General features: G+C 39.1%; 1 protein-coding gene and 1 long non-coding RNA gene across 13 annotated transcripts in view; one reads left to right on the top strand and one right to left on the bottom strand.

Moving 5' to 3' along the window:
• RASEF (RAS and EF-hand domain containing) overlaps positions 1 to 27205 on the bottom strand; it is a 212606-nt gene that overhangs the window by 109315 nt on the left and 76086 nt on the right. For 2 of the 7 annotated variants that reach the window (XM_038526992.1, XM_038526995.1), the window contains exon 1: positions 7712 to 7804. The exons of the other annotated variants lie outside the window; for them this stretch is intronic. The gene's annotated coding sequence lies outside the window, so the exon portion shown is untranslated. Of the gene's footprint in view, positions 1 to 7711; positions 7805 to 27205 lie in introns of those variants that run through there. 7 annotated transcript variants of the gene reach the window in all.
• Positions 1 to 27205, top strand: part of LOC102155601 — a 127733-nt gene that overhangs the window by 32284 nt on the left and 68244 nt on the right. The gene's annotated exons all lie outside the window — the stretch shown is intronic.

The following is a 27205-nucleotide window of genomic DNA, read 5'->3' as shown; positions in this document are numbered from 1 at the left end:
TCCATGCAAACTAAAAGGAATTATTTCCTTTTTCTTCCCAGAACAAGAAAATCTCAGTAACAAATCCTGGGAAATTCTTTGTTTCATCTGACTAGACAACTCTATATTTCCCAAATAATTACATTCTTGTAGATGGCATCAACTGTCAAATCCCTCATTTAACTCTGTATACTTTTCTTCTTTTTCTATTTATTAATTTTTTTAGCTAACTAAGGACTTTATTTCAAACAAAAATTAAATTAAAAAATTGAGAGCTATTTCTCTGGATGTGGAGGCAGAGAGGGATCAAGCCAAGGAATTCCCTGTGGCTAGGCTGATACCCTTACCTACTGGAGGGGTCATGATACTTCCCTTCCTCAAGGCTGGAATGGGGTTCCCTCCTCCAGAGCCCACCTACCAAGGGGAACTCAGCCTGGGCCAATTACCTGGAGGGGACAGAGCCCAGGCAGCAGCATGGCCACAGGCCAACCACAGGGATTAAGCCCTGAGCACCAAGAACCTACTCTTCCCACCCTCCCCACTTCCTGGGACCCAGAACAGAGTAAAGATGGCCTGTGGAAAGAACCTCATGGACCCTGGCCAAGAAAAGAAAGTCCCAGTGCCTCTCACATCTATCACTTCTGTTTTCTGGAGGGCAGCGAGTCCTGTCTGTGTAGTTTAAGGTTTAATAGGGGTTGAGGAGCTGTTATGTAGCTGACTCAAGCTTGAGCTTGAGTAAGGGTAAGTTTCCACACTTCATGCTCTATTTCTTTATGCTACTTTCAAGACCAAGTGGAGCTTTGCATTAACAGCCAGATAGTCACAATATCTGCCACTTCCCTTCAATATTGAAGAGTCACGAAGCTGAATGAGAGAATAGTCTCCTGCCCTGAGGACAGTTATGTTAAAAATGAAAGAAGAGTGAAAGCCATCATCAAGCCTGAAGAACAATATAGACACCCACCTGCTGAAGTTAACTTCAACTTGACCCATTCAGGGTTCTGAAAACTGACGAGGGGTACACCTTGCCTCTCACTCCTCAAGTTTATTTTTCAAATCTTAATCCCCCTCAATGTGTTTCTTCATTTCCACTTTATAAAACAATTAATTTAACTGAAATTAACCCAAAATAAAATTCTCTTTTCTCAGCTGGAGTTTTCTCATAATTATGAATAAACCCTAAGAAAAAAGCTTTGTGTTTATAAAAAGAAAATGCAAGGCATTATATGGGTTAAGGTGCTTGAAAGTACCTTGAAAACTGTTTCAAAGCCTGTAAACACTACTAAAGTGTATGATTGCATTATCATAGATCCCAGCCAATTTATTGCAAGCATGTGTGATGCTAGGGCGTAAAAGATGAACCTAATCATAGTCAGGAATTTTGATTATAAGGCTGAATAACAATAAGGATTTTACACCAACTCATGCCTTAACTGCAGGGTTGCAGCCTTGAAGAACACCAGCTGAGGCCAAGTGATTGCAGAAATTATAGTCGTTGGAACTAACATCATCTAAGAGAAGTCATCTGTACATGGGCCTATTGCCTACTCTCCTCGAAGAGGTTAACTGAAAACCCATTATGCATTTTCATTAGGTATACCCTAAGTATGAATCTCTGGCCATCCATTTTCTCTTCCACCCTTATACCTCTATTGGTACTTATGGGCCCTTGACCCAGCCCATCCCTCTAAACCCATCAAAAACCCTTGAGCTCAGCTCTGTGTAAATACTGTTCCATACAGTAAAATCCTCTGTGAAGTTAATCTGTTTCTATGCTTAATCCCTCTGTCTTGCCTTAAGGGAGACCCCTCCCCTGTCCATGCCTCACAAATGGAGACTATTCATTCTCTCACTGCCACGGAGCTCAAAATCTGGATGGAGACTTTTTGTCTTCTCTGTGCCCCACCATCACTTGCCATCAATGATCTCCTCCTATCACATGGTACATGACAGCCTCTCCAATTTCCTCTTAGCTATTATTTGTCACCCTTGTAGTCACACATCAACTTCCCTTATCCCTCAATTGCCACCATTTATGAAAGACTTTAGCATGAGCACAGTCTCCCTACCCAAATCCTACCAATATCCTCGATGACTTTAGTAACCAAGTGGATGGCCCATCTAACACCTAGACCTTGTGTTCTTGACCTCCTGCTCTCTTACGATCCTCTTCTCTGCACCGCCATCAGCCACCTATTCCATTAGTATGGCCTTGAACTTTGTCATAACCCTGAAATTACTAACTAGGGCATCCCCTATTTAAATCTTGACTTCTTTTTCTTCCAGCTTACAATTACTTTTCTAGCTACTTCACCAGAGCCATGCTTTCACCTCATCAGGGCCTCCAGATAACTGTCTTGATGCAAGGCATTTTTCAAATACACTCAATTTTTTAAAAGATAGCAGTTAGAAAGACTTTGTAATAAAAATGTTGTTTATGTGAGCATCTAAAAACAGCTCTGGAATTATAGAGATGGGTACAAAGGGTGTCAGAGGCAAAAGTGCAGTACAACCTGCTACTACTGATTTAGGCTGTGCTTGTTATATGGAATAGTCAGAAGCATTGTATTAATGAGTCCCTAAATCTTCCATTTGAAGACTATAGGTTCTACATGTGTTAACAATATAAAAGCATATGTTATGCCAAAATTTAATACATAAAAGCAGAAGTGGTTAGGTAGCATCATGAGAACAAATTAGGTAAATATTATGATATAGAGAAGGCAGCACTTCTTAAGAAAAAAAATCCACCATAAACCCAATACAGGAACAAAGCATGTTCAGATCATTTAAGTTTCAACATAGAAATAATGGGAAATAGATGTTGCTCCAGTAGGAATCCAAATCTCTAAGTTCCTGTGGCTGCAAAAGACCCAGGGCCAGAAGCAATCCAGAGGTAGATAGTGATCTGGAGAGATATCCAGAGCTACTGCTATTTGTCTAATTTCATAAAGCCAACCTCTAAGAATCATCCTTAGTATCTTTTGTTCCTCATGTACTATTCCAGTTTCTCAGCAACTTCCCTCCATTTCAACTCACAGATATTCTACTCCCTGAGTTTTCACTGCCACTGCCCTTGGATGCCGTCCCTGGTCTAAAACACATCAGTAACGATTACTATATGAGACCCCTCCTATTCAAACATGTTTCCCATTTGCCAGCAGCATCAGCACCATATGGAAACTTGCCATATATGCAGATTCTCAGGCCACAACTCAGACCACCTGAATTATAATCTGCATTTTAACAAGACTTCCAGGTAATTCACATGCACATAAAAGTATGAGAAGCACTGGACCAAAGGACATTAGGCATTTCTTCGCAATTTTATGGGGCAATGGTAATATAAAACCAAATTTGTTTCTACTGATTAAAAGTAAAGAGAAACAAGAGCCCTCATTTGTTAATACATTTAAACCTTTAAATTCTCCAATGAGAAAGAGTACTCAGAGTTCATGCTTCAATTTGTTGATGTTATTTGTAACTAAGAGTTCTTGAATTGCAGTTTCTATGTTTGTGGTTTAACTCCAAGTGGTGAGAGGATAGAGACAGGAATTCTCCTGCATCTCCTTGTGGCCCCTAATATAGCACTATAAACACCAAAAGGACCAACAAATTCTTTCTAGTTAAGTGGGGTCTTGAGTAACAACAATATACAGAACCTAGATGTCTGTATTATAAATCTATGTGTTCAAAAACACAAGTGAACCTCAAAAACATTATGTTGAGGGAAAGAAGCCAAAGACACACAAAAAATGCATACTGCTTCATAATCTCATTTAAATGAAGTTCAAGAAACAGTAAGACTAAGCTATGGTGATGAAGAGTAAAGAATGGTTACTTCTAGGGAGAGGGAGATTATAGCTAAAGAGGAACTTTAGGGTGCTTTCTGGAGTGATGAAATATATCTTGATGTAGGTTATATGATATATATGCATGCAAAAATTCATTGAGTAGTACACCTAAGATTTGTTCATTTTAATCCATGTAAATTATACTTCAATAAGACAGGAAAAACAAAAATAAATAAAATTCATTATATTAGATATGATTTTCATAAAGGGAAAACTTATATAAGCACAGTATTTTGAAAGTTCATGCTACCAAATCATAGCCTAAGCCAGTAGTCAGAGGCTACATAGTAGCCTGCAGGTTACTATGTTTTTGTAAGAGAAAAACAAAACAAAACAAACAAAACAAAACAAAAAAACATTGAACTGGAACACAGCCACACCCATTTGTTTACAGAGGCCATATTTTCTTCCAAGCCTAAAATATTTACTATCTGGTGCTTTCCAGAAAAAAAATTCACCAACTACTGACCTCGGCCAATAGTTTGCAACTTTTTTGGGAATTCTGTTTGTCTCAGAGAGTCCAATGAGAGCTATAGACTATCTCCTCAAGAAAACACACAGCTTGTTAAATATAAAATGTTACTTATAATCTCAGGAAGTTCCTATACCCTTTGAAGCACAGTCATCAAACCCAACTTAAGACCTCCTGTTTGAGGTTTCCATCACCATATACTCAGCCACTCTACTGAGAACAATCCACAGGTTGGCTCCCTTTTCTTTGAATCACAGATGATTGAAATTCCACTTCACAGTTTCATTCGCTTTATGGAACTACTCATGGATTGAGCCAATAAAAAAATTGCAAAGATCACAATACCCAGTCCTGCATCAATCAATATATTCTGTTCTCCTTCTGGGTTACAGTCTATATACTAATTAGCCTTAGAAGTGTTTCTGAAAATGTCTAGAGTTTGGTACCAAGAGAGATTAAGCACACCAGCAGTCCTTATCCTCAATCCTAGAAAAAAGCACAAAGTGATAGCTAACAGACAAGGAGTGAGCAGTGTCACATTCACACATGAAGAATATTGTCATGTTTATTCAACAGACCAAGAATACAAAGGAAGTAAAAACATGAGGACCAAACAATATCGTGTATAAGGATACCGTGATCTCTTTCACAGCAGGGCTCTGCCCACACATCTATTTAGCCCCTACAGCGCCTTGCATGTTGTAGGAAACTAATAAGCAATAAAGAAATGGATAAATTAAACCAATTTATAAAAACAAAAGTCATTATTTTATAAGTGGTTCAGGTTTCCTGGGAGCAACATGATAGTTTGACTTATTTTGCATTACATAAAAAGACAATTATGAGCAGGGAATACTCCCTGTGTTTCCATAATTCTGATTTCATATTAATGTGCTCACACAAAATATATCAAAGGTCTAGTTGGTGGGAGGCCTGCCAACTTATTAGCACCATTTATTGTCCTGAGAGAAAGCACTCACAGAGTCATTTAAGGAGGACATGGCATGTTTTGACCAATTCCTAAATAATAATAATAATAATAAAAAAGGTCTTCACACAAAATAAAGGCACTCTAGTCAGCATGATCTCTGATCTAATGCTGGTTCTACAATTTTTCATTACTGCCTTACTAGCTGCTGTATGAACAGTGGGTGGCATTCTACAAAAGCTGATTAACGTAAGGATCTCAAATTGCTGAAAATTGAAGGAATGTGTCCCATGCTGACAATTTGTTAATCAAAAAATTGTCATTTCTATCATTGTGTGAGACTTTAGCCTATCTTATTTTCTTCTCAAATGCCATGTTACATACTCTCCCCTCAATGAGATTGAATGCTTTTTTCCTAACAGTAAAAAGGTTTTATGTGGTCATCAAGAATCTCTCTAATTCCAACGAATCAACTACCAAAGTGGAAGGTACATATTTCTGAATATATTTACTGTTTTCGGTGTCAGTTTGATATCAATCCACAGATCTGTGGTAACACCGGCTTCATAGGTTTACCAAAAAAACATTTTACTACTCACACAACTATATTTATTTAAAGAAAATTACATGTGTATATTCATTTGTAGTAGTTAGCTAGCATTATTAAGGCCTCAGAGCAATTGGCATACATTAGCCTATGCAAATGGATATCTCAATGTAGACAAATGATGACTATGAGAACAACCATATTTAGGTGCCAAAATGGACTCAAAAGAATATAAGGCTAACACTAGTCTCTATGACTCCTAAACCACAGGGCACATGAGCCAAACTCTCCAAGTGCCTCTCACCACCCCTTACCATTTGGCTTGAAGTCAAAGTGTACCACCCTCTCTCATTAGAGCAGACTAATAACTTACTCCTCAAAATTCTTTCCCTAACTCTTCAACCTTTACTTTTCATATAGGCTGAGAGTAAGTATTTGCCAATCCTGCAACACTAGCATTGCATTCTCTACTAAGAGAATGTTCTATATGGATGGTCTGGCATCTTAATTTAAGATGAAAATAGGGATACTGTCACAGATCTTGTATTTTAATGGCACCACAGAGAACAGTATATAAACACCCTAGGGTATGTATGAAGAGGGGAGTTAGAAGAGAAATGTGCACATAGAGCCAGGATCTTAAATGACCCTACCTTCGGTAAAAGAAGAATTTGCATCCACCCAAAAAAAGTAGACACCACAGAAATTGCCCATCTCCCCTTCATATTTTTAATCATAAGTTATCCCTCACACTGCTTTATGACCTAAATTTGTACCACTTGTTTGATCTGAAAAGCCCTAAGTCCAGAATTTCTTTTAAGATGCAACTTAGCAAAGTTGCAGAATCAGGAAGGAGAACAGGCAAATTTTTACTGGAGAAGTGTACATGTACCCTGTCCTCCTGGCATTCCCAAAGGAGCTTGAAACATGAGCTGACATTAAAAACTCACAAGCCACATGAGGAAACAAGGCACAATGAGCAAGAATTGCCAGGAGCAACAAGTGGCAAAGTCAGATGCACAGAGCCTGAAGACATTGGAATTTTTATATACAGAATATAAAATAAGACTATGTCGTATTTCTAAGGAAATTCCAGAAAATATTGGAAGTATGGGCAAATAATGAAAACTATCAAGCTCAGGCAGATTTGAAGAAAGATAAGAAAAGAAAAAGAGAAGAAGAGAAGAGATGGAGGAAAGGAAGGAAGAAAGAAAAAGAAAGGAAGGAAAGAAATCCAAGCATGAAAATGTAATAACTAAAATGTAGAATTCAATTGATGGATTAACTGGCAAATTGCATGCAGTGGAAGAAGTAATGAGCTAGAAATCAAGCTGAAGGTTATATGCAGAATGCAAATGTTTACAAATTTGACAAGATATTGATTCTTCTAAGATAACTTAATGTTTAAATTTTTTTTAATTTTATTTTTTAAGATTTTGTATATTATTCATGAGAGACAGAGAGAGGCAGAGACATAGGCAGAGGGAGAAGCAGGCTCCTTGCAAAGAGCCTGATGCAGGACTTGATCTCAGGATCCCACGATCATGACTTTTGCCAAAGGCAGATGCTCAATCACTGAACCACCCAGGCATTCCAAAAAATTTTAATAAGAAAATTTCAGAGAGATTTTGGAAGGAAATTGAGAAAACATTTCTAAATATAGTCCACAAAATGGAACAGGAATGGAGACTAAAATATTGAAAAATAAAATGAGGAGTGTCTCCTTTTATTTGATAAAAATAAAATAGAAAGGTGATGTTATCACAAGAATTGACAGACACATTAATGTAATAGAATGTGTAGCCATTCTATATTCTAATGAGGAGGAAACCTTACTATCTGATATTGAAGCTTCTAAACCAATAACATACTACTTAGAAACATTTCTAATACTGTCTAGGAAATAGTATTAGAAGATTGGCCCAGCTCACAGAAGTCATGCCAAATCTTCACATCACAGGAGTGACCCAAATAAGTGAGAAGGAAGTTTCCTTTCTTGCATCTTTGACATTGAATCTCTTTTCCTAGTAGGAAAAAAGGAAGACAAAATAAATGAATAAATAAATACATACAAGTATAATATTTATACTTAAATATTTAAATATTAACAGCGGATGATTTAGGATTGAGAATACATGTAATTATGTTTTCTCAGCATGTTTTTAGTTTCCAAAGAATAATATCAATAGTTAACTTAGAAAACATTTTAAAATAGAAAATATAGGTGAACATTTAATTAAGTTCAGGGCATTCAAGGCTTTTTTTAAACTAAAAACAATGAAAGAAAACGTAAAGGAAATTAATGTAACTAAATAGTTTATATAATTTGAATATAGTTTTTTTAAAGATTTTATCTATTTATTTATGAGAGACACAAAGAGAGAGACAGGCAGAGACACAGGCAGAGGGAGAAGCAGACTCCATGCAGGGAGCCCGACCTGGGACTCGATCCCAGGTCTCTAGGATCATGCCCTAGGCTCAAGGCGGCACTAACCGCTGAGCCACCCGGGCTGCCCCTGAATATAGTTTTTAAATGTTAATGGAAAACTTGAAAAATGCTTGCAATAGCTGTGATTGGAAGTTAATATCCTCTATATTGAGAGCTCTTAAAAAGAAATAAAACCTCTGAAATATAAACATATATTTCACAGAAGAATAGAAACAAATAATAAACTTAGGATAAACAAATGTTCTATTAAATGTTCAACTCTGCTGTTAAGGAGCAGCAAAGCAAAATGATGAAGTATAACAATTCTATCAAAGAAGCAAAAATTTTTATTTAAAATTATAATAATGCTCATTGCCAGTAAAATGAGGTTAGATTGACACTTTTACATTCTGCTGGAATATATGCTGTTACCACTTTCTAGAAATCTATTTTGCAATATTTCTGTTCATGCCCCCAATCCAGTAATTCTACCTCTAAGTCTCTATCCTAAGATTTTTCATCGTATTACATATAATAATAAACATTCAGAAACCATCCAATTATATGTGAGTTTGCACGTAAATTTTATGCAACAATTAAAAATTATTTTTTCAAAAGATATTTAATGAATTCAGGATAGCCTTTCAATGTAGTCAATGAAAATAAAAGTTATAAAACTTCCTTGTGATCATGGTTTTATTCAAATTATTTTTTTAACATATAGAAAAAGGACTGAAAGAAATAGATCAGATGGGAACAGTACTCCTCACTGGGTAGTAGAATTAGGAGCAATTTTTATTTTCTTTCTCTAATTCTATATGTTCTTAATTATTAAAAAAAACACATTATTTTTATATCTTAAAAACAAGCAGGAACACCCAGGTAGCTCAGTGGTTGAGTGTCTGCCTTTGGCTCAGGGCCTGATCCCGGATTCCTGGGATTGAGTCCCGAATTGGGCTCCTTGTTTGAAGCCTGCTTCTCCTCCCTCTACTTGTGTTTCTACCTCTCTTTCTGTGTCTTTCATGAATAAATGAATAACATCTTTAAAAATAAATAAGCATTGTGGGGCACTTGGGTGGCTCAGTCAGTTAAGTGTCTGACTCTTGATTTCAGCTCAGGTGACCATCTCAGGGTTCTGAGATCGAGCCCCACGTCAGGCTCCCCACCCAGGGCAGAATCTGCTTGTCTTTCTCCCTCCCCACCACTGCTCCTTCTCTCCAAATAAATAAATAAATAAATAAATAAATAAATAAATAAATAAATAAATAAAATCTTTTAAAAATAAAAATAAGCATTGTATTTAAAAATCCTGGGGGGGAGGAGCAAGATGGCGGAAGAGTAGGGTCCCCAAATCACCTGTCTCCACCAAATTACCTAGAAAACCTTCCAATCATCCTGAAAATCTATGAATTCGGCCTGAGAATTAAAGAGAGAACACCTGGAATGCTACAGTGAGAAGAGTTCGCGCTTCTATCAAGGTAGGAAGACGGGGAAAAAGAAATAAAGAAACAAAAGGCCTCCGAGGGGGAGGGGCCCCGCGAGGAGCCGGGCTGAGGCCGGGGCGAGTGTCCCCAGGACAGGAGAGCCCCGTCCCGGAGGAGCAGGAGCTGCACCGACCTTCCCGGGCGGAAAGGGGCTCGCAGGGAGGTGGAGCAGGACCCAGGAGGGCGGGGATGCCCTCGGGCTCCCGGGGACAGTAACAGACACCTGCGCCCCGGGAGAGTGCGCCGAGCTCCCTAAGGGCTGCAGCGCGCACGGCGGGACCCGGCGGGACCGGAGCAGCCAGGAGGGGCTCGGGCGGAGGAAGAGGCTCCATGCAGAGGGGCCTGCGCGGCGGGAGCAGCTCGGGGGGGGGCTCGGGCGGCGGCTCCGCAGAGGGGGCTGCGGGGCAGGAGCCCGAATCCACCAGCGCAGGCCCCGGAGCACAGGGCGCCGGGACACAGCCCAGGATCCCGCCTCCCCCGGGACAGGCAGAGGCCGGGAGGGCCCAGGACAGCGAGGACGCTCCTGCCCCGAGCTGAGCAGATCAGCGGCCCCGCCCCGGAGCCTCCAGGCCCTGCAGACGGAGTTCCTGCCAGAGCTCAATCCAGGTTTCCAGAGCTGCCCCGCCACTGGGGCTGTTCCTCCTGCGGCCTCACGGGGTAAACAACCCCCACTGAGCCCTGCACCAGGCAGGGGCACAGCAGCTCCCCCAACTGCTAACACCTGAAAATCAGCACAACAGGCCCCTCCCCCAGAACACCAGCTAGACTGACAACTTCCAGGAGAAGCCAAGGGACTTAAAGTACACAGAATCAGAAGATACTCCCCGGTGGTTCTTTTTTTGTTTTGTTTTGTTTTGTTTTGTTTTGCTTTTTGATTTGTTTCCTTCCCCCACCCCCTTTTTTTTCTCCTTTCTTTTTCTTTCTCTTTTTCTTCTCTTTTTTTTTCTTTTTTTTCTTCCCTTTTTTTTCTCTTTCTCTTTTCTTTCCTTCTTTCTCTCCTCTCTTTTTCTCTTTTTCCCAATACAACTTGCTTTTGGCCACTCTGCACTGAGCAAAATGACTAGAAGGAAAACCTCACCTCAAAAGAAAGAATCAGAAACAGTCCTCTCTCCCACAGAGTTACAAAATCTGGATTACAATTCAATGTCAGAAAGCCAATTCAGAAGCACTATTATACAGCTACTGGTGGCTCTAGAAAAAAGTATAAAGGACTCAAGAGACTTCATGACTGCAGAATTTAGAGCTAATCAGGCAGAAATTAAAAATCAATTGAATGAGATGCAATCCAAACTAGAAGTCCTAACGACGAGGGTTAACGAGGTGGAAGAACGAGTGAGTGACCTAGAAGACAAGTTGATAGCAAAGAGGGAAACTGAGGAAAAAAGAGACAAACAATTAAAAGACCATGAGGATAGATTAAGGGAAATAAACGACAGCCTGAGAAAGAAAAACCTACGTTTAATTGGGGTTCCCGAGGGCGCCGAAAGGGACAGAGGGCCAGAATATGTATTTGAACAAATTCTAGCTGAAAACTTTCCTAATCTGGGAAGGGAAACAGGCATTCAGATCCAGGAAATAGAGAGATCCCCCCCTAAAATCAATAAAAACCGTTCAACACCTCGACATTTAATAGTGAAGCTTGCAAATTCCAAAGATAAAGAGAAGATCCTTAAAGCAGCAAGAGACAAGAAATCCCTGACTTTTATGGGGAGGAGTATTAGGGTAACAGCAGACCTCTCCACAGAGACCTGGCAGGCCAGAAAGGGCTGGCAGGATATATTCAGGGTCCTAAATGAAAAGAACATGCAACCAAGAATACTTTATCCAGCAAGGCTCTCATTCAAAATGGAAGGAGAGATAAAGAGCTTCCAAGACAGGCAGCAACTAAAAGAATATGTGACCTCCAAACCAGCTCTGCAAGAAATTTTAAGGGGGACTCTTAAAATTCCCCTTTAAGAAGAAGTTCAGTGGAACAGTCCACAAAAACAAGGACTGAATAGATATCATGATGACACTAAACTCATATCTCTCAATAGTAACTCTGAATGTGAACGGGCTTAATGACCCCATCAAAAGGCGCAGGGTTTCAGACTGGATAAAAAAGCAGGACCCATCTATTTGCTGTCTACAAGAGACTCATTTTAGACAGAAGGACACCTACAGCCTGAAAATAAAAGGTTGGAGAACCATTTACCATTCGAATGGTCCTCAAAAGAAAGCAGGGGTAGCCATCCTTATATCAGATAAACTAAAATTTACCCCAAAGACTGTAGTGAGAGATGAAGAGGGACACTATATCATATTTAAAGGATCTATTCAACAAGAGGACTTAACAATCCTCAATATATATGCCCCGAATGTGGGAGCTGCCAAATATATCAATCAATTATTAACCAAAGTGAAGAAATACTTAGATAATAATACACTTATACTTGGTGACTTCAATCTAGCTCTTTCTATACTCGATAGGTCTTCTAAGCACAACATCTCCAAAGAAACGAGAGCTTTAAATGATACACTGGACCAGATGGATTTCACAGATATCTACAGAACTTTACATCCAAACTCAACTGAATACTCATTCTTCTCAAGCGCACATGGAACTTTCTCCAGAATAGACCACATATTGGGTCACAAATTGGGTCTGAACCGATACCAAAAGATTGGGATTGTCCCCTGCATATTCTCAGACCATAATGCCTTGAAATTAGAACTAAATCACAACAAGAAGTTTGGAAGGACCTCAAACACGTGGAGGTTAAGGACCATCCTGCTAAAAGATACAAGGGTCAACCAGGAAATTAAGGAAGAATTAAAAAGATTCATGGAAACTAATGAGAATGAAGATACAACTGTTCAAAATCTTTGGGATGCAGCAAAAGCAGTCCTAAGGGGGAAATACATCGCAATACAAGCATCCATTCAAAAACTGGAAAGAACTCAAATACAAAAGCTAACCTTACACATAAAGGAGCTAGAGAAAAAACAGCAAATAGATCCTACACCCAAGAGAAGAAGGGAGTTAATAAAAATTCGAGCAGAACTCAACGAAATCGAGACCAGAAGAACTGTGGAACAGATCAACAAAATTAGCGCAATTCTAAAATGCTTTGGATCCATGATGGACTATGAGAAGTAGTATCAAGAAATCTTCAGAGGAAAAAAAAAATCTTCAGAGAAGAATAAAAACTGGCTTGTGAGGACAGGATCCATCATATCCAGGATTTACTAACTGTGATGAAATCTGCTATAAATGGATATATGTCTACCACAGTAACTGATACATGGTAACGATCCAAACATACTGATTTAATTAATAGCCATTTTGTCAGTTTCCCAAGCTACAATGATTAAAAAACCTCCAATTTTTGCTTAAAAAAAAAAATCCTTATGGGTTTAAGTCAATTTTCATCAAATATATAAGAAATAAAATAAAGTATGTATATAATAATCTAATACCTAAAGAGAAAAGAACTGTGTTATCTTTAGTGAATAAAATGTCTTTGTTACAAAAACCACTATGCCCTCAATAGAACTTGAATGTAAAATTTACATGTGAAGAAATGCAAAGAGTAATAGATGAATAAAGATAAAACCAAGTAATAAAAAACAGGAGTATTAAAGTAATCACACGACATCTTTTTTTTCTCTACCAAGTCAGTGATGTTCACTTTGTCCCCACCCCAAAGAACAGTGACTGGCAAGAGTATCATGAACAGGCATTCTCTTCCACTCCTGATGGAGTATAATATGTTAATTCAATCATTGAAATCATCTGGAAATGTGAATCAAGATATTAAGGTATTTCATGTGGTTAGACCCAGAAATCTCCCTAATTCTAGCTTAAATACATAGTCATAAAAGAAGTGGCAGGAGTCTCCATGCACAAAGATCATTGGGGCAGTATTTAGTTTCAAATTCTAGAAACCTTTAACTGTTCAACACTTGAGAGATGGATAATAAATTTTGCAAACATTAACCTGATGTTAATTGCAAGTTTTTAATAATGTGGGAAAATATTTGCTAAAATGTTAAAGGCAGGGACACTTGGATGGCTCAGTCCATTAAGCGTTTGCCTTCAGTTCAGGTCATGATCTTAGGGTCCTGAGATCAAGCCCCAAGTCATGCACCCTGCTTAGCAGGGAGTCTGCTTCTCTCTCTTCCTCTGCCCCTCCCCCTGCTCATGTTTTCTCACTCTCTCTCAAATAAATAAATAAAATCTTAAAATTAATAAATAAATTGTAATAAGTAAATAAATGAAATGTTAAAGGCAAAAAAGTTACAGCTGTTGGGTGACTGGGTGGCTCAGTCGGTTAAGTATCTGCCTTGGGCTCAGGTCATGATCCCAGAGTTCTAGGATTGGGTCTGCATTGGGCTCTGCTCAGTGGAGAGTCTGCTTCTCCCTCTGCCCCTTCCCCCTCTCATGCTCTCTCTTTCTCTGTCTCTCAAATAAATAAATAACATCTTTTAAAAAGTTACAACTATTAAAAATGTGCGTATGAAAAACAATTAGAAGCAAATATACACAAATAGTAATAGCTCTAACAAAGAAACAAGGAAAACACACTGGAATTTTTCTTAACCAAAGGATTAGCATTCCAGAGTGACTGAAGGTGAAATTTGAAACTGTAGTAACAGGGACCATTTTGGAATTCCCTTCCAAGACTTCATTTCTAGTTTTACCTTTCCTTTTAATGTTGACTTATGTCAAAATTTTCCAAGGATGAGGATTCAAAAAACTTGAGATAATTCAGAGAAACCACAGCCTCCTGCCAACTTATTCAAGAAATGTCAGACTTCTTAATTTATTCATACACTTTGCCTATCAGAATTCAATTTGATGAGGTTTTTATTGGTCAGCTGCAACTGGGTTTTGTTGTTGTTGTTGTTTATTTTTTAATTTAATCACAGGGGTCATGCTCCTTGGTGTGTTTTTCTACTAAACGAGCTATTACACAATTCAGAGCCTGCTGACCTTGGGAGGATTCATGGTGTTTCCCCAAATTCTTATGTACTGTGCCAGATCCTGCAGGTGCAAAAGGTAGCCTAGCTTTACAAGTTGTCTAAGGAGACAAGGTTTCATTGTAGAAATATTGGGGAATAAACAGTATGTGCTACAGGCATTCAGAGTTGTGCTTTTTAATAAACATTCTCATATTTTTCATAATGGTCTCTCTGATAACCATTATGACCCATGCTTTGTAAGTAAGGTAACTGGGCCTCAGAAAATATGTAACTTTTCCAAAATTCATGTAACTAATGAGCAGGCATATATTATCCCATTTTTCCCCTGCTACTCAGAGAACACTTCACAGAGAAGGGTTTTGACAAAAAAAAAAAAAAAAAAAGGAATAACACATCAATAGGTGAAAGGACAGATATTCTATAAACAAATTATAATCCATGTGATATTTTTACCTCATAAATTGATTAATGACTGGAATCAGTTTAGTAGGATATTTTTCTCCTTATGAAGTAGAAAGTCTAAGGTCATCAAAAATAACTATAGTCTTTTTTTTTAAAGATTTATTTATTTATTTATTTATTTATTTATTTATTTATTTATTCATGATAGATCTAGAGAGAGAAAGAAAGAGGCAGAGACACAGACGGAGGGAGTAAGCAGGCTCCATGCCAGGAGTCCGAGGTGGGACTCGATCCCGGGACTCCAGGACCGCGCCCTGGGCCAAAGGCAGGCGCCAAACTGCTGAGCCACCCAGGGATCCCCAATAACTGTAGTCTTAAGCAAATATCTAAAGTCTCTCAGTTACTCTTTTCAAAGATCACAATATTAAACTGATTCCTATACCTTCTGGTTTATAAAATGAAAAGGAAGAGAGTGAATTCAAGTGATGATGCTTCAAAAAGATTCTTGAGAAAATATCAGACTCCCAATTTACATCATACTCACCATTTGCCGTGTTTTTAACACATTATCACACCAAGTACTATTCAACTAGACTTTTCCAGGCTAGTAACATTGAAAAATTTTATTTATAAAGCAAATAAAAAGTTGAAGAAAAGGCAGTAGCCTCCCTCCACAGGGAGTGGTCGAGATAAAAGTTCTGTTTGTCCAGGCATTTATGCGTAGACTTCACTGCACTTTGGTCTCCACACTGGGCAAGATTCACCAGACTCCTTTGGAATATTCACAAATCAGAATCAGATTCAAACTAGAGGAATAAAAATGTGTCACCCTCCAAATCATCTCACCTTAGAAATATGAAGAAGTCAACTGCTGTTCATGAATTTTCTTTCTATTTCCTTTGGGGTGTGGAAGCAGCAGCTGCTTCCCTGAGAGACTGGACACCTTATCTGAAGCCTACACTCCCCCTGCTCCCCCCACCCCGACTTGGTGAGCTTCCATGTTACAGAAGTCAAACTCCCTCATACTTACGGAATCCTGTGACCCTTGTACCTTCGCACAGTGCCATTTGCTACTGGTCATCTTACTATAGTTGGTGGACAATTCCTCTCCCAAAGTGTGAGAGAATGATAGCTACTGAAAAAATCGTCATTTGATCTTTCCAGAATGGTGGGATAAATGCATGGTATTAACTTTTTCAATTTGATTTCATCAAAATTATGATGGGAAAAGTCTCTAGTTATTTGTGATTAGCCTTGAGGTTCTGAACAAGAGGAGGGAGGGAAAACATTTCCAGACCTTTCCATGAGTTGTGCCAGAACACTCTATGTTAGAAACTGGAAAGTCTAGCTTCTATTACTTTCTGTGTGCCAGTTAATAGATCACTTAATGGCTCTGGGCCTTAGTTTATTCAACTGACAAATGTGGATGATGAGTGCTTGATGAAACACCAAATAATATAACACAAATAAGACAATAGAATGCCCTCTGTAAACTGATGGGCGATACATAAATGAAAGGTATATGTAAATGAGAAGCTTGTCATTATTACCTGTTTCCTGCTTTTTAACTAAAGCTTTAATGGCTTTATCTGTAATCTGGCATCCATTAATGGAAAGTCCTTGAAGGCTGGAAGTTTACCAAGAGAAAAAAAAGTTACATCTCAATAATGTCCCTATTTAAAAAGAATTCATGCCAAAAGCTTGTGGTTCTTTAGTTTTTCAAATAGCCTTAAAATATTCAAAGAGGATTTTTATTTTGGTAAACAAGGCACTTTAATTTTGGTGTATCAGCTTTGGAGGGCAGCTCAATAAATCAGGCACAACTATTTATCCTTTATTTGTTGGATTTCTTTTCTGTAACTTTTTGTTTTTGTAGAAAATGTATTTTCATTTCAAATTATTTTATCAAGGCTTTGGTTGTATCCAAGGAACACGGTTGTATAAGGGTTATGGAATATTCCTGCGTGGTCGTTTAAAGTACAGTTTCTATCATCATCCCCATGTTATTAGGCCAAGAATAGTTTCCCATCAATTAAAGAAGTATATAATTACATCATGATCCTTATAAAAATTCTCTATACTCAATACCAGGCCAGGTTTCTGTTAGAAATTAACAAAGAAATGAAATACAACGAGTCTTATATAGCCTTTGATTTTAGATTTACCACCATATATACTGGGACATAAAAGCAATAGTGCTTTTTATATGGCACATTCCTTCCCATTGGTTGCACAAAATCAGAAAGGCTAAAAAAGCATCTTACCTGATACCAGATTACACTAGTAGTAGGGATTCTTTCTGAAACCAAGGCTCAATATAAAGTCCTCATCTTAAAATATCCTATAAGGGAAATTTTCATGTTGAGAAGCATGACTTAAGGACTCTTAATAAAGTCACATGTTATAGAAATGTGTATTTTACATAATTGCTTGGAACAAAGGAAGAATACTAAGGCAATAGCCCCGAAGATGGAGATATTTCCCTTCCCATCAGGCATGCCATCTGCAATTTTGAAGCAGGTTATGAAGGACTTGGAAGTTGTGCCATTTTCTTTACACAGGCAACTAGAAGAAATTATTGATATTTCTCAGTGCAGCCATTTCTTTTTTTTTTTTAAGATTTTATTTATCTATTCATGAGAGACACAGACACACACAGAGAGGCTGAGACACAGGCAGAGGGAAGAAGCAGGCTCCACGCAGGGAGCCGGACATGGGACTTGATTCAAGGTCTCCAGGATCAGGCCCTGGGCTGAAGGCAGCGCTAAACCTCTGAGCCACCTGGACTGCTTTCAGTGTAGCCATTTCTTAGTTTTCATCTGTTATATACATATGGACACATTTAACAATGGATTCCTGTATTATTTCACCTTTTAGGAAACCAGTAAGGACACTGATATCCTCAAAATGATACTAAATGTATTTCCCAAACAGTTCTTATGGACCCTGCTTGCAGAAATTACATTTGTGATGATTGACAATACATCTAATTTTCCTGCTTGGGATGGAAAAGTCATAATGCCTCATTGCCTTCTGCATCTGAGATATATTGACGTCAAAGATTCTGATGATTTCAGATTAAAAATTCTGAAAGAAGCCTTACATACTGTCAGGAGAGTTATCAACCTCATTAGAGCAAGGGATTGGGTAGTTGAAGAGGCAAACCGGTTTTTAGAAAACTTAAACTATTTTGGCCACAACTCTACTCTAGAAAAAGGAATTAAGATCAGGTCAATGATGATATCAGAATGGTTGTTCAAAATTGTCTTGTTTCTTTTTCCTTCCAGAAATGTGCTAGGATTATAATTCCCCATTCATTGGAGCTTGTTGCTTGCCCATGAAATATAATCAGTTGCTTTAGGATCCAGCCCATACGTCACCACATACCCTTTCTCTTCTTCTATGACAGTTGCCAGTGCTCCAGACAGTGCTTGCTTTTCAAGTTTGGGCTCTGGTCTGTGCCAGATGAAGCTATGTAATGGAGCATCCAACCAATCCAAGGTTGACATGAGCAAGAAATAAACCTTTTAAGCTACTGAGATCTGCTAGTTCTTTGTTATAATGTAATCTAGCTCTCTCTTGACTGATTCAAGGACTATGTCAACTTTCTATCACCAGAGTACCTCAACAAGTAGAACTCTACGGATAATCAGAAACATTGCAGAACTCTTTTACATGCCTCTTAAACTCAGATGACCCTTAAAATTTAAATGGCAATCTGTAATCCTTTCCTCACTGCCATAAACAACACCAATGATAAAAAAGCCTGCCAGGGTGACCTCTTGCTTTAGGAACAAAGGAAGTAATACAATATCAATTCAACTTAAGAGCCTCTGGGAAATCCAGAATGCCTTGATCTTGATACCCGTCAATCATTATCTGATAAAGAGACCTTTTAGAGTTCTGATTCTACTTATACACCTCTATTAGGGCTCTCAGCTTCTGTTACCATGAAAACAAAAAGTCACAACCATTAGGATGTTAAAGATGATCTTTGCATTCAGAAACAGCCTTTATATTAGACTTGCTTTGGGGTAGATATAATTTTTGCTTTAATTATGCAATTTGGAATTACTTCACTTTGTCAGGGATGGGATTAACTTTTGCATGAAAAGTATTTATGAGATGAATTATTTGTAAAGATTATGTTCTGATTTTTCTGAAGAGTATAATATTTCAAGGCAATATATCAGTAAGTATAAATGTACCAATTAATATATGTGTATCAGTAGATATATAAATATAAATATACCATAGATGTACACATACTTGCATATATTAATATACTTATCAATACATGCAAAAGGCTTTATGCATGTTTATGTGGCTCATTATGGGTGAGGAATCCATTGCTTTCATCTGAATCTCAAAGAAGTTGTTATCCATAACATTGTAACTACTTCTCTACCATGGGCCAAATGTTGCCTGACATCTGATTTTGTAAACAAAATTTTACTGGAACATGACTAGGCTCATTTACATACATATTATCTATGGCTGCTATGAAGGCAGAGTTGAATAGTTATGATAGACTATATCATAAAGCCTAAAATATAAACTACCTGGCACTTTGGAGATATAGTGTTCTGATTCCTGTTCTGAACTCTTGCTTCATCTAGATATCTGGCTCTCATGGTTGTGAACTGAGATCAGTAGAGTTGACTCTACAAAAATCATGACTTAGATTAGAGCCAAACGTTAAACCCAGAGAAAAAACTTTCTCACTGTTTCTTTCTGTGAGAAACAGATACAAAGCAGAGGGCAACGAGACTCTTGGTTTCAGTATAGACTGCACTACTTGTACTAGATGTGTGAAGTTAGACCAGTTATTGAATCTCACCAGCCTACATTTACTCCTCAGCAAAATGAAAAAACTAATAAGAATATCAACCTCATAGGGATTAACAATACATACATAGCCCTTAGAAGAATGGCTTGTATACAATAAGAACAAGAAGTGTTATTTCAAAAAATATATTATCAATGAATTAATTGGAGAAATGGCAGGGTAATTGTTGGTGTGTTACCTTGAACCTCCTTGTATGAGAGCATCTCACCCACATCCGTGGCTTCAGACCAACTTACATCCACTGCTGTCAACCTGCAGGAGCGGGCCCCTGCGTGGAGTAGGACCTTGTCTCTTATAAGCGTAGGACCACTGCAGCTTGTCACACTTGGCTGCTAGGTGATTAAAACCAAGTGAGCATTTATTAGAAATGCTTCAGAATCCCTTTAGAACAGAACATGATCAGAAAGAGATGCCAGTAATTAACAGACAGGATTAGGAGTAAGAGAAATCACCATAGATGCCAACAGTTGAGGTATAAACTGTTTGGCAAAGGGAGAAGAAGAACATGACTAAAGCCATAAAAACTAGAATATTTCAGGGGACCTGAGTGGCTCAGTCGGTTAAGCATCTGACTCTTGATTTCGGCTCAGTTCATGATATCAGGGTTGTGAGATGGAGCCCCCTGTTGGTCTCTGAGCTCAGTGGGGAATCTACTTGAGATTCTCTCTCTCTCCCTCTGCCCCTCTCCCTGCTGCACGTGCCCCACCCCCCTAAAATAAATAAAAATATCTTTAAAAAAGAAAAAAAAACTAGAATGTTTCTCTTTCAGCCAGCCTGTTTTCCAGCAGGTCTGTTTACACTGAACCTGCCACGTCTTCCTTCTGATAGTCAAGGATTACACAAAGGGAGAAAAGTAACTCTAGAGCCATTATAGGATTATAGGACCTCACTCAAATTACCAAAATTATGTAGTCATTCAAAGTTATGCTTTTAATTGAGAAAATATGTAAGGGAAAATGAGGACTACAGAATGCTTTATATATTATAATCTCCATTATGTTCCTTAAATGTTGTTTTAAAATGCCCTTTAGTAAATATGTATTGGGGAACCTGGGGGGGCTCAGTCAGTTAAGGGTCTGCTTCCTGATTTCAGCTCAAGTCATTATCTCAGGGTCACGGAATCGAGCCCCACATCAGGCACTCAGGCAGAGCTCACTTGAGATTGTTTCCCTCTCTGCCCTTCTCCCTGCCCGCTCTCTTTCTCTCACATAAATAAATAAATCTTTTTAAAAATAATAAATATGTATTAGTTTTGTAGCCTAAAAAGTGTTGTTTGCAGCAAGGCAAAACTAATTGTTAGTGAACAACTCAGAACCATGATTAGCCCTGAGAGATGGCGGCATGGAGATTGAGTGCAAAGGAGCATGAACCAGTGAGGTGGGGTGGGGGTAATGTTCTATATCTGGATGCAGTAGGCTACACAGCTGTATGCCTTTGTCAGAACTCCACAAATGGTACACTTATATGTCTTTCCTTATATACAAATTTTACCTCAAAAAGAAAAAGAAAGAAACTATAATGATATGCTTGCTGATGTATTTAGGAGAGTGGTATACCAGATGTCTGTAACTCACTCTGAAATTAATTTTCAAAACAGTAAGATGGATTGATGGACAAGTAGAGAAATAGTTATGTTTGTGTTAAAGTGAATATAGTATCACTTAATGGTAACAGCAAAGTGGTGAGCATAGGTGTTAACTATATAATTCCTTCTAGCTCTAAGTATATTTAAACTTTCATTTGAAAATGAGGGGAGGGGGCAGGGCAAGATGGCAGAGAAGTAGGGTCCCCAAGTCACCTGTCCCCACCAACTTACTTAGATAACTTTTTAAAAAATTTTATTTATTCATGAGAGACAAACACACAGAGAGAGAGAGAGAGAGAGAGAGAGGCAGGTTCCATACAGGGAGCCTGATGTGGGACTTGATCCCAGGTCTCCCTGGGCTGAAGGCAGGCTAAACCACTGAGCCACCCAGGCTGCCTGATAACTTTCAAATCATCCTGAAAACCTATGAATTCCACCTGAGATTTTAAGAGAGAACAGCTGGAACGTTACAGAGAAGAGTTTTCGCTTCTAACGAGGTAGGAAGGTGGGAAAAAATAAATAAATAAAAAAGAATCCAGTAAGGGAGGGGCCCCGCAAGGAGCTGGGGTAAGGCCGCAGAGCAAGAGCCCCCAAGACTGGAGAGCCCAGTTCCGGAGAAGCAGGAACTTTAACAATCTGACCGGATTCTTCCCGGAGGGAAAGGCACTCAGCAGGGAAATCGAGCAGAACCGCAGGAGGGGTGGGGAAGCCTGCTGTTTCCCGGGGTCAATAACAGAGGAAGTGCACCCGGGGAGGGCACCCGACGCACCACGGGCCGAGCATGGTAAAGGGCTGGAGTGTGCCCAGCGGGGCCTTGGGAGAAGCCGGTGGGTCCAGTGGGGCTCCGGGCAGAGGGGGCTGCGCCCTGCTGCCTTTGGGGGCTGCGGCCCTGGGAGTGCGATTCCAGCAGCACAGGCCCCAGATCCCAAGGCGCCGGGGAACATAGCCCAGGATCCTATGCTCCCCCTGGGACAGGCGTAGGGAGGAGGGCACAGGACAGCGAGGACACTCCTGCCACCAGGTGCCCCCAAGCTGTGAAGATCAGTGCCACCCGGCACCCCGGGAGCATCCAGGCCAGTGTGGACTGGAAGCTGCAGTAGTTACTGCAGGAGCTGACTCCAGGGCTGGGGAGCTGGCCGCTGCCAATGTGGTTGTTCCTCCTTGTGCCACCCTGTGCCTGGGACAGAGCAGGGCTGCCAGGGGTCAGAGACTTCACAGGGTAAACAGTTCCCACTGAGCTCTGTACCCGGCAGGGGCGGGGTGGGCCAGCTTCCCCAGGTGCACACATCTGAGAATCAGCACAGCAGGCCCTTCCCCCAGAAGACCAGCTGGAAGGACAAGGGAAGAGGAAGTTCTTGGCTGAGTTCCCCCTCCTTCCTCAAGGGAGAAGTCAAGGAATTTACAGTATATAGAACCAGAGGGTACCCCTCCTTTACTTTTTTTCTTCCTTTTTCCACTACAAGTCATTTTTAGGCACTCTGCACTGAGCAAAATGACTGGAAAGAAGAACTCACCACAAAAGAAAAGAAAGAATCAGAAACAGTGCTCTCTGCCACAGAGTTACAGAATTTGGATTACAATTCGATGTCAGAAAACCAATTCAGAAACACAATTATAAAGCTACTGGTGGCTCTGGAAAAAAACATAAAGGATTCAAGAGACTTCATGACTGCAGATTTTGATCTAATCAGGCTGAAATTAAAAATCAATTAAATGAGATGCAATCCAAACTGGAGGTCCTAACGACAAGGGTAATGAGGTAGAAGAAAGAACATAGAAGACAAGTTGATGGCAAGGAAGGAAGCTGAAGAAAAAAGAGAAAAACAATTAAAAGACCATGAGGAAAGATTAAGGGAAATAAATGACAGCCTCAGAAGGAAAAATCTATGTTTAATTGGGGTTCCAGAGGGCGCTGAGAGGGACAGAGGACCAGAAAGCATATTTGAACAAATCATAGCTGAGAACTTCCCTAATTTGGGGAGGGAAACAGGAATTCAGATCCAGGTGATAGAGAGGTCCGCCCCTAAAATTAATAAAAACCGTTCAACACCTCAACATTTAATAGTGAAGCTTGCAAATTCCAAAGATAAAGAGAAAATCCTTAAAGCAGCAAGAGACAAGAGATCCCTAACCTATATGGGGAGAAATATTAGATTAACAGTAGACCTCTCCACAGAGACCTGGCAGGCCAGAAAGGGCTGGCAGGATATAGTCAGGGTCCTAAATGAGAAGAACCTGCAGCCAAAAATACTTTATCCAGCAAGGCTCTCATTCAGAATAGAAAGAGAAATAAAGAGCTTCCAGGATAGGCAGAAACTTAAAGAATATGTGACCACCAAACCAGCTCTGCAAGAAATATTAAGGAGGACTCTGTAAAAGAAAGAGGACGACCAAAAAAACAATCCACAAAAACAGGGACTGAATAGGTATTATGATGACACTAAATTCATATCTTTCAATAGTAACTCTGAACGTGAATGGGCTTCATGATCCCATCAAAAGGTGAGGGGTTTCAGACTGGATAAAAAAGCAAGACCCATCTACTTGCTATCTACTAGAGACTCATTTTAGACCTACAGACACCTATCGTCTGAAAATGAAAGGTTGGAGAACCATTTACCATTCAAATGGTTCTCAAAAGAAAGCAGGGGTAGCAATCCTCATATCAGATAAATTAAAGTTTATCCCAAAGACTGTAGTAAGAGATGAAGAGGGACACTATATCATACTTAAAGGGTCTATCCAATAAGAGGACCTAAGAATCATGAATATTAAAAAAAAAAAAAAGAAACATGAATATTTATGCCCCTAATGTGGGAGCTGCCAAGTGTATCAATTAATAACCAAAGTAAAGACATACTTAGATAATAATACATTAATACTGGGAGTCTACAACATGGCACTTTCTGCAAATGACAGATCTTCTAAGCAAAGCATCTCCAAAGAAACAAGAGCTTTAAATGATACACTGGACCAGATGGATTTCAAGATATTTACAGAACTTTACATCCAAATGCAACTGAATACACATTCTTCTCAAGTGCACATGGAACTTTCTCCAGAGTACACCACATACTGGGTCACAAATCAGGTCTCAACTGATACCAAAAGACTGGGATTGTACCCTGCATATTTTCAGACCACAATGCTTTGAAACTAGAACTCAATCACAAGAAAAAATTTGGAAGAAACAAACACGTGGAGGTTAAAGAGCATCCTGCTAAAAGATGAAAGGGTCAACCAGGAAATTAGAGAAGAATTAAAAAGATGCATGGAAACTGATGAGAATGAAGATAAAACCATTCAAAATCTTTGGGATATAGCAAAAGCAGCCCTAAGAGGGAAATACATCACAAAAAAGCATCCCTCAAAAAATTGGAAAAAACTCAAATACACAAGCTAACCTTGCACCTAAAGGAACTGGAGAAAGAACAGCAAATAAAACCTACACCAAGTAGCAGAAGAGAGTTAATAAAGATTTGAGCAGAACTCAATGAAATAGAGGCCAGAAGAACTGTAGAACAGATCAACAAAACCAGGAGTTGGTTCTTTGAAAGAATTAATAAGATAGATAAACCATTAGCCAGCCTTATTAAAAACAAAAGTGAAAAGACTCAAATTAATAAAATTACGAATGAAAAAGGAGAGATCACAACCAAACCCAAGGAAATACAAACGATTTTAAAAACTTATTATGAGCAGCTATACGCCAATAAATTAGGCACTCTAGAAGAAATGGGCGCATTTCTGGAAAACCACAAACTACCAAAACTGGAAGAGGAAGAAATAGAAAACCTGAACAGGCTGATAACCAGGGAGGAAATTGAAGCAGTCATCAAAAATCTCCCAAGATACAAAAGTCCAAGGCCAGATGTCCTCCCAGGGGAATTCTATCAAACGTTTAATAAAGAAGAAAGAATACCTATTCCACTAAAGCTGTTCTGAAGGATAGGAAGGGACGGAGTACTTCCAAACTCGTTTTAGGAGGCCAGCATCACCTTAATTCCAAAACCAGACAAAGACCCCACCAAAAAAGAGAATTATAGAGCAATATCCCTGATGAACATGGATGTAAAAATTCTCAACAAGATACTAGCCAATAGGATCCAACAGCATATTCAGAAGATTATTCACCATGACCAAGTGGGATTTATCCCTGGGATGCAAGGCTGGTTCAACACTCATAAAGCAATCAATGTGACAGATCACATCAACATGAGAAAAAACAAGAACCATATGATCCTCTCAATAGATGCAGAAAAAGCACTTGACTAAATACAGCACCCATTCCTGATCAAAACTCTTCAGAGTGTAGGGATAGAGGAAACATTCCTCAGCATCTTAAAAGCCATCTGCAAAAAGCCCACAGCAAATACCATTCTCAATGGGGAAACACTGGGAGCCTTTCCCCTAAGATCAGGAACACGACAGGGATGTCCACTCTCACCACTGCTATTCAACATAGTACTGGAAGTCCTAGCTTCAGCAATCAGGCAACAAAAAGAAATAAAAGGCATTCAAATTGGCGAAAAAGAAGTCAAACTCTCCCTCTTCGCAGATGACATGATACTGTACATAGAAAACCCAAAAGACTCCACCCCAAGATTGCTAGAACTCATACAGCAATTCGGCAGTGTGGCAGGATACAAAATCAATGCCCAGAAGTCAGTGGCATTTCTATACACTAACAATGAGACTGAAGAAAGAGAAATTAAGGAGTCAATCCCATTTACAACTGCACCCAAAAGCGTAAGATACCTAGGAATAAACCTAACCAAAAAGGTAAAGGATCTATACCCTAAAAACTACAGAACACTTCTGAAAGAAATTGAGGAAGACACAAAGAGATGGAAAAACATTCCATGCTCATGGATTAGAAGAATTAATATTGTGAAAATGTCTGTGCTACCCAGGTGCAATTTACATGTTCAATGCAATCCCTATCAAAATACGATGGCCTTTCTTCAGAGAGTTGGAACAAATAATCTTAAGATTTGTGTGGAACCAGAAAAGACCCAGAATAGCCAGGGTAATACTGAAAAAGAAAACCAGAGCCGGGGGCATCACAATGCCACATTTCAGGTTGTACTACAAAGCTGTGATCATCAAGACAATGTGGTACTGGCCCAAAAACAGACACCTAGATCAATGGAACAGAATAGAGAATCCAGAAATGGGCGCTCAACTCTATGGGCAACTAATATTCAACAAAGCAGGAAAGATGATCCACTGGCAAAAGGACAGTGTCTTCAATAAATGGTGCTGGGAAACTTGGACAGCCACGTGCAGAAGAATGAAACTAATCCTGTTACACCAGACCCAAAGATAAACTCAAAATGGATGAAATATCTAAATGTGAGACAAGAATCCATCCAAATCCTGGAGGAGAACACAGGCAACACCCTTTTTGAACTTAGCCACAGCAACTTCTTGCAAGATACATCTATGAAGGCAAGGAAAACTAAAGCAAAAATGAATTATTGGGACTTCATCAAGATAAAAAGCTTCTGCACAGCAAAAGAAACAGTCAACAAAACTAAGAGACAACCTACAGAATGGGAGAAGATATTTGCAAATGACATATCAGCTAAAGGGCTAATATCCAAGATCTATAAAGAACTTATTAAACTCAACAGCAAAGAAATAAACAATCCAATCATGAAATGGGCAAAAGACATGAACAGAAATCTCACAGAGGAAGACATAGACATG

Source organism: Canis lupus, chromosome 1 (genome assembly GCF_011100685.1).
Source record: "Canis lupus familiaris isolate Mischka breed German Shepherd chromosome 1, alternate assembly UU_Cfam_GSD_1.0, whole genome shotgun sequence".
Classification (NCBI taxonomy): Eukaryota; Metazoa; Chordata; class Mammalia; order Carnivora; family Canidae; genus Canis; species Canis lupus.
The sequence above is the reverse complement of the archived record's forward strand: the minus strand, read 5'-3'. Positions and strand labels throughout refer to the sequence as shown.